This window comes from Coffea eugenioides, chromosome 3 (assembly GCF_003713205.1).
Source record: "Coffea eugenioides isolate CCC68of chromosome 3, Ceug_1.0, whole genome shotgun sequence".
In the NCBI taxonomy this organism is placed as follows: Eukaryota; Viridiplantae; Streptophyta; class Magnoliopsida; order Gentianales; family Rubiaceae; genus Coffea; species Coffea eugenioides.
In genome coordinates this window covers 30,935,270-30,946,472 of record NC_040037.1, presented here as the reverse complement: position 1 = coordinate 30,946,472, position 11,203 = coordinate 30,935,270, and the positions used below count along the sequence as shown (strand labels likewise).

General features: G+C 38.6%; 1 pseudogene; it reads left to right on the top strand.

Moving 5' to 3' along the window:
- Positions 1–6,745: 6,745 nt before the first annotated feature.
- The window catches only part of LOC113766398, a 58,956-nt pseudogene continuing 54,498 nt past the window's right edge, over positions 6,746–11,203 (top strand).

Genomic DNA, 11,203 nt, shown 5'->3' with positions numbered 1-11,203 from the left:
CGACTCCATTTTCCATTCAAAAACCCTTTTTGAACTTTGTTTGGCCAAACCGTCGCATTTCACAATCCCACGGCCTTTTATTTTCATTTTCACACACGTTCACATACATATCCCACACACTACTTTCACATACTCAAAAAATGGGGCGCGACAGTTGGCGACTCCACTGGGGACTTCCTAAGTGGGTCCAAGCATTTGATTTAGCTATTCTTTTCCTTTTTTCTACTCTTTTTATGCATAGCATTTGGATATTAGGATTGCATTTTTTCCTTTTTTAGGATTTTTGCATCTCGCGCGTATCAACTCACTTCCTCACACATTCGCCTACGATTGTTTGATGGATGGATGGTTTATTTATGTGATTCCGCGCTTTGCATTGCATTTGGGTGGGGGATATTACCCTAGAGCCTCGGGTTGGTTCTTGATCCCTCCCCTCCAAACGAGCACTAGCATACGTGCATACGCTTTAACTTTTCACCCCTCATTTATTTTTCTTTTAGTGGCTTGTCACGCCACTCCACCCTATTAGGATTTTAGGCGACTCACTTGGACTTGCGATCGCGACACGATGTGTGCGTAGCATGATCCGAGGAGTCACTCAATCTTCTATTTTAAGCTTTGGGTTCATAGCCTTTAGCTTTTAGTTGAAGGTTGAGGATTTTTTATAGATTCACTCATGACATGTAGCCGTGACACGATGTGTGCGTAGCAATGTCTGGGGAATCGCTCGAGCCACCGACAAAGAATCTTGGGATTGATGACCCTTGGCTTCCAAGTCTGAAGGCTCGGGGACCTAAAACCTATCGAGTCTAGATGCATTAGTGAGCCCCAGCCTCATGCATCCATGATAGTTTACCTAGGGTAGAGTCTGCCTTATCCTGGTAGGGACACTATTCACGAGGGGAGGGATCCGACCCCTTTTCCCTTTTATTGCTTTATTTCTTTGTATTGATTTTATTGCTTTATCTCGTTGCTACAATGTGTTATGTGTATTTATCTGGCCGAACTAACTTTCTTGGTTTTGTCCCCATTGCATTCACAAACCCTAGCAAATAAGAGGTCTGGCATGACCTTCTTTTAGAACTTACCCTTATAGATAGGCTATTGCACGTTTAAAGATTTTGGTATATTGCATTCTTAGATTAATAATGCCATGTCATTTTAGGCTTACCCTGGCAAATAAAGGGTCCCTTAGGTCATATTTCATTTCAAACTGCATGTTTTATCGCTTTAATAAACTGGCATCATGCATAAACCCTAGAAGGGGAATGCCATTTAGGGGATCCCGTGTTAGGAATAAACCACCCTGTGTCTCGGATATATAATCCAATGAGACTTGCACGTTTATATTTCCGGTACCATCCAAAGGGGTAGTGCACGAGGTAAGGTAGGATCCGATCTTTTCAAAGATGGCAAAGCGATTGTTGTACGTTAGAATATGGGCACTTAACAATCATCTTTTGGCCATTTTAAGCAAAATTGGTAAAAATTCCCTTGCATAAAAGACATTAATTTGAAAAATTCACAAATGGTTCCTCATTGTTGAGACGATAAATATAGAGGCCAAATCTTGATTTTAGGAGGCTCATAGACTAATGCATCTCAACAATTTTGAAATCACCAATGGCCGGACAATTCAATCGATCCATTTTGCCAATTCATTCATTTTAAGACAATATAGTCGATTTTGAATAAATCGTCAGTTCCGTTCAATTTCATTTGACCAGTTTACCCTTTTTAGGGTGATCTAGTCAATTTTGAATAAATCATCCGATTCATTTGACCGATTTGCCTAGTTTTAGGGCAATTTGGTCGGTTTTGAATAAATCATCATTTCACTCGATCTGTTTGATCAATTGATTTCATTCACTTCATTTGATTAGTTTAATTCTTTTTTAGGGTTATCCATTCAATTTTCAATAAATAATCAAATTTCATTCAATGCATTTGACCATTTTACCCCTTTTGGCACATCATGCGTTGATCAAAGCAGGCCATCCATTCGAACTTTGTCCTCATTTTTAGGACAAATGTCTCTTCTCACTCCAATTGGCCAAATTTTTTTTCAAATCATTTTTCACTCAATCAATTGATCGGATTCATCAGGTATTGTATGGTGCCTACCCTAGAGGATTGCATTTTTATGCTAGGCCTACCCTTGGCATAAAAGGGTTCCCCCATAGGACATGCATACCGATTTTACAATTTTGCTTACTAACTCTGGGTATTTTTCTTTTATTTTTCCCCCTCCCCCTGCATTCATAAAAATGCTTCAATAAGGTAAAGAACATTTTTCTATATCTGATCTAATAAAGTGTGAGAATTAGAAGTATTATATGATTCTTGGGCAGACCTTGCAATGAAAACATGAAGGATCTATCTGGAAGCGTTAGGCTAAAGCCTCTAAGAGACTTCATAATTGTTTTTCAAAGGAAAGTTATGTTTCTTGGATTTGTTAATACATTCTTGTTCCAAAAGAAAAGAGAAATGTGTATATGTGGAACCCAACAACCAACCAAGACCGACCTTGGACCATCAAGTGGGGAAGGGACTGGAATGAAGAACCTCGTTTCTTCTGACTCGAAAGACGGAGAAGGTACAGGCCATTGGTTACTTTAAATTTTGAAGGTAAAATTTTGAGGGCGAAATTCTTTTAAGGGGGAGAGAGTCTGAGAACCCGTATTTTTCCCATTTTCTAGGTTTTATTATTTTCCATGGCTTGTTTTCTGCATTTTCGTGATTAGGAAAAATTTCTAGATATTTTTAAGGAGCAGATATAGTTTTTAGATGATTTTCTAGTATCGAATAGATTTTGAAAAAATGAAGAGCGTATACCGGACGTGGGACATACTAGTGCGAAAAGTTCAAAAAATTTGGCCAATTAGGTTAAGTTTTGGATACTGGAATTAATTTACCGGGTGTTAAGAGATAATTAGAGGAGGCTAAGTGGATTGGTATGAGAGAGACAAGTTAGGTAAGTATTTAATAAAAGGTGACAAGTGTCACCATTTGAGTGGGTTTACCTTTAAGACCACTATTCATGGTCTTACCAATTAACTAATTAAATCAAAAAACAACCAAAATTTCTCCATTTTGCTCTTCATTGTGGCCGACTCTCTCTCTCCAAAAGAAAGAAAGAAACTCTTCAAGGTTTGCTTCCATTTAGCTCAAATCCATCCAATCAACCATTGAAACTTGCAATTTCTTCATAAAACCTCTTCAATTAGTGTTAGTGAGTTGATTTGTGGAGTTATTTGGAAAGCTAAGAGGACCTATTGCTCTCTCTCTCTCTTGTTTCTAAGGTGAGTTGAGAAGAACCACTCTCCTTCCTTAATTGATGCTTAAATCATGATTAGTGGTAGTATGAGATGCAAGTTTATGGATTATTTCTTGATTTGTGGTTGAAGTGATGAAGTTTTATTATTTTTGGGGATTTTTCTGTTTTAATATGAGCATGATTGTGTGGCTATCTATGATGATTGGAAATGGTATATAATGACTCTAGATGGTGGAAAAAGTGGATAATTGCAACCAATTTCTGGTTTGGAAGAAATTTTAGAAAGTTAGGGTTTTTTTTTGGGAACATTCTGCCTGAATTTATAGCTCCTACTTAGAGGCCGAATTAGCCTTGTCTTAAAACATGAAAGTTGTATATAATGACATTTTAGAGGTGCCTACAAATTTCAGGTCAATCGGAGTAGTGTAGAATGAGAAAAGTCGAAATTACTATTGCTATTCTGGTTCTATCCGAATGTAAGAATTGCGCCTGTAATTGGTTGTTTTGACTGGAATTGCTTCAGAATTGGTTGTTGAGGTCCTCTAATGAAATGTAGCCCTATTTCTTATCTTTCATCTGTTTTGGAATTTCTGAATTTGGACTTGGATAGCCTGATTTATGATGTTTCCGCTAGAATGCGTTCTGTGAATCTATTTTTGTGATTCTGGTGTAGTATCTTGCATTTTTGACCTGGTTACACTCGAAACTGTGTTTAGTGACCTTCTGAAATATTGTAGCCCTATCTCTTAGCTTCGAAACGGTGGCTCTTGCACCTTCATCCGATACTCGTTGTGCCTTTGGTGCCATTACCGCAAAATGATGTCAAAAACTATTTTTTTCAGGGTTAAAGTTAAATCTTTTCCGGATTTTTCTGGTTTCCTCTAATGCTTATGGAACTCTATTTCGGTAGTATTTGGCCTTGGTTTATGACTTGTATTCGAGTCTTATTGTGTTTATTGGAATCTAGTCATTTTCCTAGATAAATTGTGTACTTGAATGACTTTAAACCTAGTGAACGGCTTTTGCAAATGAGTTTATTTGTGTGAGATGTTGGGACTGATTTGAGGAAATATGAAGCCATTCATGGCTGGAAAATAGGTAAACACAAGGGAGCTGCTGCCGAAATTTTACTTAAAGGCTAGTTGGATTCCGACTCGTCTTTGGTCCAAGTGCTTTTTGCCGCAAAATTTTATAACCCTTTTTAGTTTAGTGTTGCGTTTGGTTTATGAAACCCTAGATATTTTCGACCATCAGTCCAAATGCCCCGTTTCGCTTTAAAGTCATTTTTATGCGTTTTACTCATTCTTTATTGGGTTTCTTCGATTTCACCTAATTGGTTGTGCTATATTCTTTCTCGTTAAATCTTAGGTTTTCATTGGTGACTGAGGGTAATACCCGGTGGGGTATTTTGGACGTTATTTTTGCATAACTAGGTGAGTGTTCCTTGTTTGCTATATTTTTCTTGACTTCATGACTTGTGTTATTGTTTGATAACGTGTTAAGTGCTTTTAATGATTATCAAAACAAGTTTTCTAGGCGAGTGTGTACTTTATCGCACTCAGCCTAAATGATTGTGAAATTTTCAATGATTGAAATGTTACTTGTGCATGAATGTAAGGCTTTTGGCTGAACTGGCCACCGCCCCTTGTTACCGATCGACTCGAGCCAGAAGCGGACTCGGTCGGGCGATATGGTGACCTGCGTGAACGTTTTGGCATACTCGAGTATTACCTTTGTAGGTTGGTAGAGGTTGGTGGAGCCTGGACAATGTCCAGGAGGGGGTGAATGAAATGAATGACCAAACGAGCGCGGGTTTTATTTACAAAAGAAAAAAAAATGCATTTTCAAAAGATTGAAGGAAGGAGGAAATGTCAGGAGAACGATCGAACGCGGGAACATTTGGCTCCTTGTGAGCCCGTATCCTTTTAATGTATGTGTTATTATTGCTTTCCATTGTACATGTTACTTGAATTCTTGATTTCTATATTAAGGTATGGGTTGGATTGTTGCTTATGTGTTTGGAACCTCACTGAGCTTTTAGCTCATCCTTTTAGTTTTGTTTTCCTTAACAGGGGAAGGCGAGCAAGGATGAGAGCTCTGTATAGACTAGCTGGTCTAGCTTTTGATTTTTTTTCTTGTAATGGTTCTCGCCCTAGTGCTTGGCACGGGCTGGTTGTATGGTGGATTTGGAACCTTTGTATATTCAACAGTTGTACTTCTTTTGAGATCGTAATGTATATAAGTTTCGTTTAAGTTTTTGGGTCACTGCTATATTTTCGTATGGGCTGGATCTGGTTTTTGCTCGAGGATGGAAGTGATCGACTGAGTCCCGGCGAGAGCTGGGCAGGCGGTCCGCCGAACCCTTTGGTTCGCCTTAGGGGAAGGTGGCGCTGTCACAGGTGGTATCAGAGCCTGCTTCGCGTGGTCTCTGCGCGGAGTAAGCCTGGACTAAGTAGGGAATAGGTATGAAGGACTAAGTGCTCGTTTGAGCCTAAGCTCTGAATTGTGAATGTTATAGGCCATAAATCTCTCTCATGATATCTGAGGATCATAGATAGGTACGTCTGGTAGGAATTTCGATTGTAGATAGTTTTCTCTTGGGACTGGCCAGCTCGAGAGGTGAATTGTCTTATTTCGGATTCTTGTGCCCGAGTACTCCAGAGTTGAGGCGGTGTTAAGTATGTGGGATTTGCACTTTGGGAACATGAACAGGTTTTGTTTGGCTAGAATAAGACAGGAGGTCAAGGTACAACTAGGTTAGTTGATAAGTGACGTGAGAGACCGGACGGGGTTATTTTAATTGGGTGTGGGACGATATATCTCTTTTCTTTTGCTTCGCCCGTATATTGTTACTGCATGCCGTCGGTTTGTGTATTGGTGTATATGAATCATTGCCTGTTTTGATACGTATTTGTGGCGTTGATCATTTGCTTCCCTGATATGTATGTGGTGTATTTTGTGTGTATCTGCTTATTTGGGTATTTGGTGCCCTGAATTTTGTTATTTTAGTCACCTTCTTGTGTTCATTCATTAAATTACCTTTTGGGGGGGAAAAGAAAAGAAAAGAGGAAAAAATATATATATATCTATATATCATATGGAAGGAAGATGTAGTCGTGGTCATGGTCGTGGCCGTGGAACTGAGCGAGGCCAAGAGTCAAGAGAAGAAAAGGAAACAACCGCTGAACAAAAACAAGGACCGAGAGTGTCACACTTAAGAATTTATTATGACCCATTGATTCACCTAGCAGGCTGTCATTTGAGTTCCAGCGACTCCGTGAGATGGCACATTGGGTTGATATATATAAAGAAATCGCGATTCTTCGAGACGAAATAGAGGTCCAAAGGAGACTAGCCGAATACTGGGAAAGGCGATGGAAGCACGAGTATGCAGAAAAGATTGAACTTTTGCACCAGAACTTAGAGCTCAAAAGGAAATACGAAGGGATTTCTGAGGAGGCCTTAGCAATGGCACAAAGTACTCCTGCTATGGGGGTTCCAGAGGAAACTCAAAGGATAGGAATTGTAAGGCCACAAATGAAAATCTTCTATGCACAGAAAAAGGGTAAAGCTCTTGCAAATCAAAGGCCAGAACAGGGTGAGCGAGGAAGGCCATTTGCTAAGAGGGGTCGTGGAGTGGGTGGTGTGAGAATTTTGGAGGCATTTAGGGAAGATACTCTGGAAGGACCATTGAGAGGTACCTCACAAGGAGATCAAACCTCTACCCCTCTCCCATTTTGTGGCTATTGTAGAAAATCCAATCATTTTGAAGAGAATTGTTGGAAAAGGGGTGGAAGATGTCTGTACTGTGGGAGCGCCGAGCATCGAATTGCTCATTGCCCGATTAAAGCGCGTGAAAAGAAAGGAACCCAACAACCAACCAAGACCGACCTTGGACCATCAAGTGGGGAAGGGACTGGAATGAAGAACCTCGTTTCTTTTGACTCGAAAGACGGAGAAGGTACAGGCCATTGGTTACTTTAAATTTTGAAGGTAAAATTTCGAGGGCGAAATTCTTTTAAGGGGGAGAGAGTGTGAGAACCCGTATTTTTCCCATTTTCTAGGTTTTATTATTTTCCATGGCTTGTTTTCTGCATTTTCGTGATTAGGAAAAATTTCTAGATATTTTTAAGGAGCAGATATAGTTTTTAGATGATTTTCTAGTATCGAATAGATTTTGAAAAAATGAAGAGCGTATACCGGACGTGGGACATACTAGTGCGAAAAGTTCAAAAAATTTGGCCAATTAGGTTAAGTTTTGGATACTGGAATTAATTTACCGGGTGTTAAGAGATAATTAGAGGAGGCTAAGTGGATTGGTATGAGAGAGACAAGTTAGGTAAGTATTTAATAAAAGGTGACAAGTGTCACCATTTGAGTGGGTTTACCTTTAAGACCACTATTCATGGTCTTACCAATTGACTAATTAAATCAAAAAACAACCAAAATTTCTCCATTTTGCTCTTCATTGTGGACGACTCTCTCTCTCCAAAAGAAAGAAAGAAACTCTTCAAGGTTTGCTTCCATTTAGCTCAAATCCATCCAACCAACCATTGAAACTTGCAATTTCTCCATAAAACCTCTTCAATTAGTGTTAGTGAGTTGATTTGTGGAGTTATTTGGAAAGCTAAGAGGACCTATTGCTCTCTCTCTCTTGTTTCTAAGGTGAGTTGAGAAGAACCACTCTCCTTCCTTAATTGATGCTTAAATCATGATTAGTGGTAGTATGAGATGCAAGTTTATGGATTATTTCTTGATTTGTGGTTGAAGTGATGAAGTTTTATTATTTTTGGGGATTTTTCTGTTTTCATATGAGAATGATTGTGTGGCTATCTATGATGATTGGAAATGGTATATAATGACTCTAGAAGGTGGAAAAAGTGGATAATTGCAACCAATTTCTGGTTTGGAAGAAATTTTAGAAAGTTAGGGTTTTTTTTTGGGAACATTCTGCCCGAATTTATAGCTCCTATATAGAGGCCGAATTGGCCTTGGATTAAAACATGAAAGTTGTATAGAATGACATTTTAGAGGTGCCTACAAAATTTCAGGTCAATCGGAGTAGTGTAGAATGAGAAAAGTCGAAATTACTATTGCTGTTCTGGTTCTATCCGAATGTAAGAATTGCGCCTGTAATTGGTTGTTTTGACTGGAATTGCTTCAGAATTGGTTGTTGAGGTCTTCTGATGAAATGTAGCCCTTTTTCTTAGCTTTCATCTGGTTTGGAATTACTGGATTTGGACTTGGATACCCTGATTTATGATGTTTCCGCTAGAATGCATTCTGTGAATCTATTTTTGTGATTCTGGTGTAGTATCTTGCATTTTTGACCTGGTTACACTCGAAACTGGGTTTAGTGACCTTCTGTAATATTGTAGCCCTATCTCTTAGCTTCGAAACGGTTGGTCTTGCACCTTCATCCGATACTAGTTGTGCCTTTGGTGCCATTACCGTAAAATGATGTCAAAAACTGTTTTTTTCAGGGTTAAAGTTAAATCTTTTCCGGATTTTTCTGGTTTCCTCTAATGCTTATGGAACTCTCTTTCGGTAGTATTTGGCCTTGGTTTATGACTTGTATTCGAGTCTTATTGTGTTTATTGGAATCTAGTCATTTTCCTAGCTAAATTGTGTACTTGAATGACTTTAAACCTAGTGAACGGCTTTTGGAAATGAGTTTATTTGTGTGAGATGTTGGGACTGATTTGAGGAAATATGAAGCCATTCATGGCTGGAAAATAGGTAAACACAAGGGAGCTGCTGCCGAAATTTTATGTGAAATATCTGAATACTTGATTTATGACTATTTGAGCCAAACCTTGTTTGACAAAAATGGAGGCGAGCGCGTACTTTATCGTACTCGACCTCCCTCATTTTCCACTGAGGCTCTGTATACTGCTATTATGGGATGTGATTTCTCTATATGTGACTGTACTTGAGTTGTTTGGGTGATACCCCATCAACTACTGCTACTGTTTGGGTACCCTGTGAGAACCCTCATTTTTACAATACAATTTCCCCAAACTACATGCCTTGCACCAAGATTTAAACCACCTCTTATATGCCCTAGCATTATATTTTACAATGTGTTACAACAAATCCCTTGTATTGACCCACACTTTAAAACACAAATTTCTTATTTACATGTCTTATTATAAGATCTAGACCATTTAATATATGCCCTTACAATATATTTCCTATGTATTATAATAATTTCCATGCATTTCATTTCAATTCATTTTACTTGAAGTAAAATATTTCCTTGAGCTAGGTTGTAAATAATTCACCACTTGTAATTGTCCAAGTGTTCTTTTATTAGTGATAGAGACTTTATGTGAGAGATTAGAGGTGTTGAATAATTATTGGTGCATTTGGAAAGGTAAGAATGGCATTAGTCAAAGATTAAGAAAGGTTAGGACAATAATGGAGCCATGTGGCAAAACCCTAGCCATGGGTTTGTTTGACTAAGGATTAGAAGACAAAATAAAAACTAAACATGGCTTTTTTCTTCCCTTAGATGGCCAAACCCCTTAGCAAAAAAAGAGAGAGAGAGAGAGCTCCATACACTTGCTTTTAACCCTAGTAAATCAAGAACAAAAATCCAAAGGAGAAAGGTCTAGAGTTGTGAGACAACTTTCTTCAATCCTTGAGGTTATTCCAAGCTTAAAGTTTCCATTGTGGTGGATTGATTGGTGACTTGGGCAACTTGTAAGTGAGGTAAGTAATCTTTAAATTAGGGTTTAAGGATGTTATATCATCCACTTTAAGCCTTAATGATGAATTGCAAGTTATTGTGGTTGATATTTGGGGTTAGTTCCATGAATCAATCAAGTAGTGGTAAAGCTTGTTAGTATGCACACCAAGTGTTTGATGAAATGCCTAGCCCTTGTTCATGTGTGTGTATGAGGTATTAACATGTTTTTGAACCCCTTTTTAGTAGATCTAATACTTGTTATGTGATTGGAGTACAAATCATGAAAGGTTGAAAGTTAGAAAAGTTGGGGAGGTGTTGTCCGAAAATTTCAAGGGCTTCCTGCCCTGTTTTGCTTGGATATTTTCGTGCTTAATATGGCTACAAATGTGAGGGATATATGTTGTGTCATGTGTGTGGAGTTTGTCTACAAAAAAATTAGCCAATTTGGTTGGATAAATCTTGAGTTATGAGCAAAGAGGCAAAACTGGACTAGGTTCAGGAATTTTCTGACCAGTGATCTTGTGAGGGTCATAACATTTTACACGATGATCGGAATTGAGTGCCGTTTGTGGTATTTGAAATTAGACTCTTAGAGCTTTAAAATGGTACCAAGCTCATTTTCTGGTTCGTCCCGAGCGATTCGTGGCGAGTCTTGAAAGTTGGCTGCCCCGGTTGTTACTGTTCATCCGAGACTGTCCAGAAAATTCATTTGGTTGCTTGATTTTGAACCACTTACATTTGGATTTTGGAAATTGTTTCTTCTACACAAATATAGCCTTGTGAACCTAGTTTCTAACGGCACTGACTGAACCTAATTCCGACTTTTCTATAGTGAATTATAACCATTTTCCCGAGATTGCCGGGCAAGACTGTTTAATCCGAATAAGGAACCTTCAAGTCCTTCCAAAATGAAAAATTTCTTTTGCCGAGCTTTCATGTACACACTAAACTTATTTTCTCATGAACTTTTACCATGGTATGGACCTCATTTCAGGCCGGATTAAGTAGTCTAGACTACTCACTTGGTTTCTTAATGAACCTATACTTTAGTAAGGAACGAATCCAATTGTTAATGATTTCACTCGTTGACCTAGGTTTGGGAAACGAAGGTGCTCGTAACTGAGACGTTTGACGTCGATTGTTACTTTTGCTTAACAGGTGAGTGTTCCACTACCTGCTACCTGTTACCTGAATATTTGAAATACTTGATTTGTGATTGTTGGAGCCAAATACTG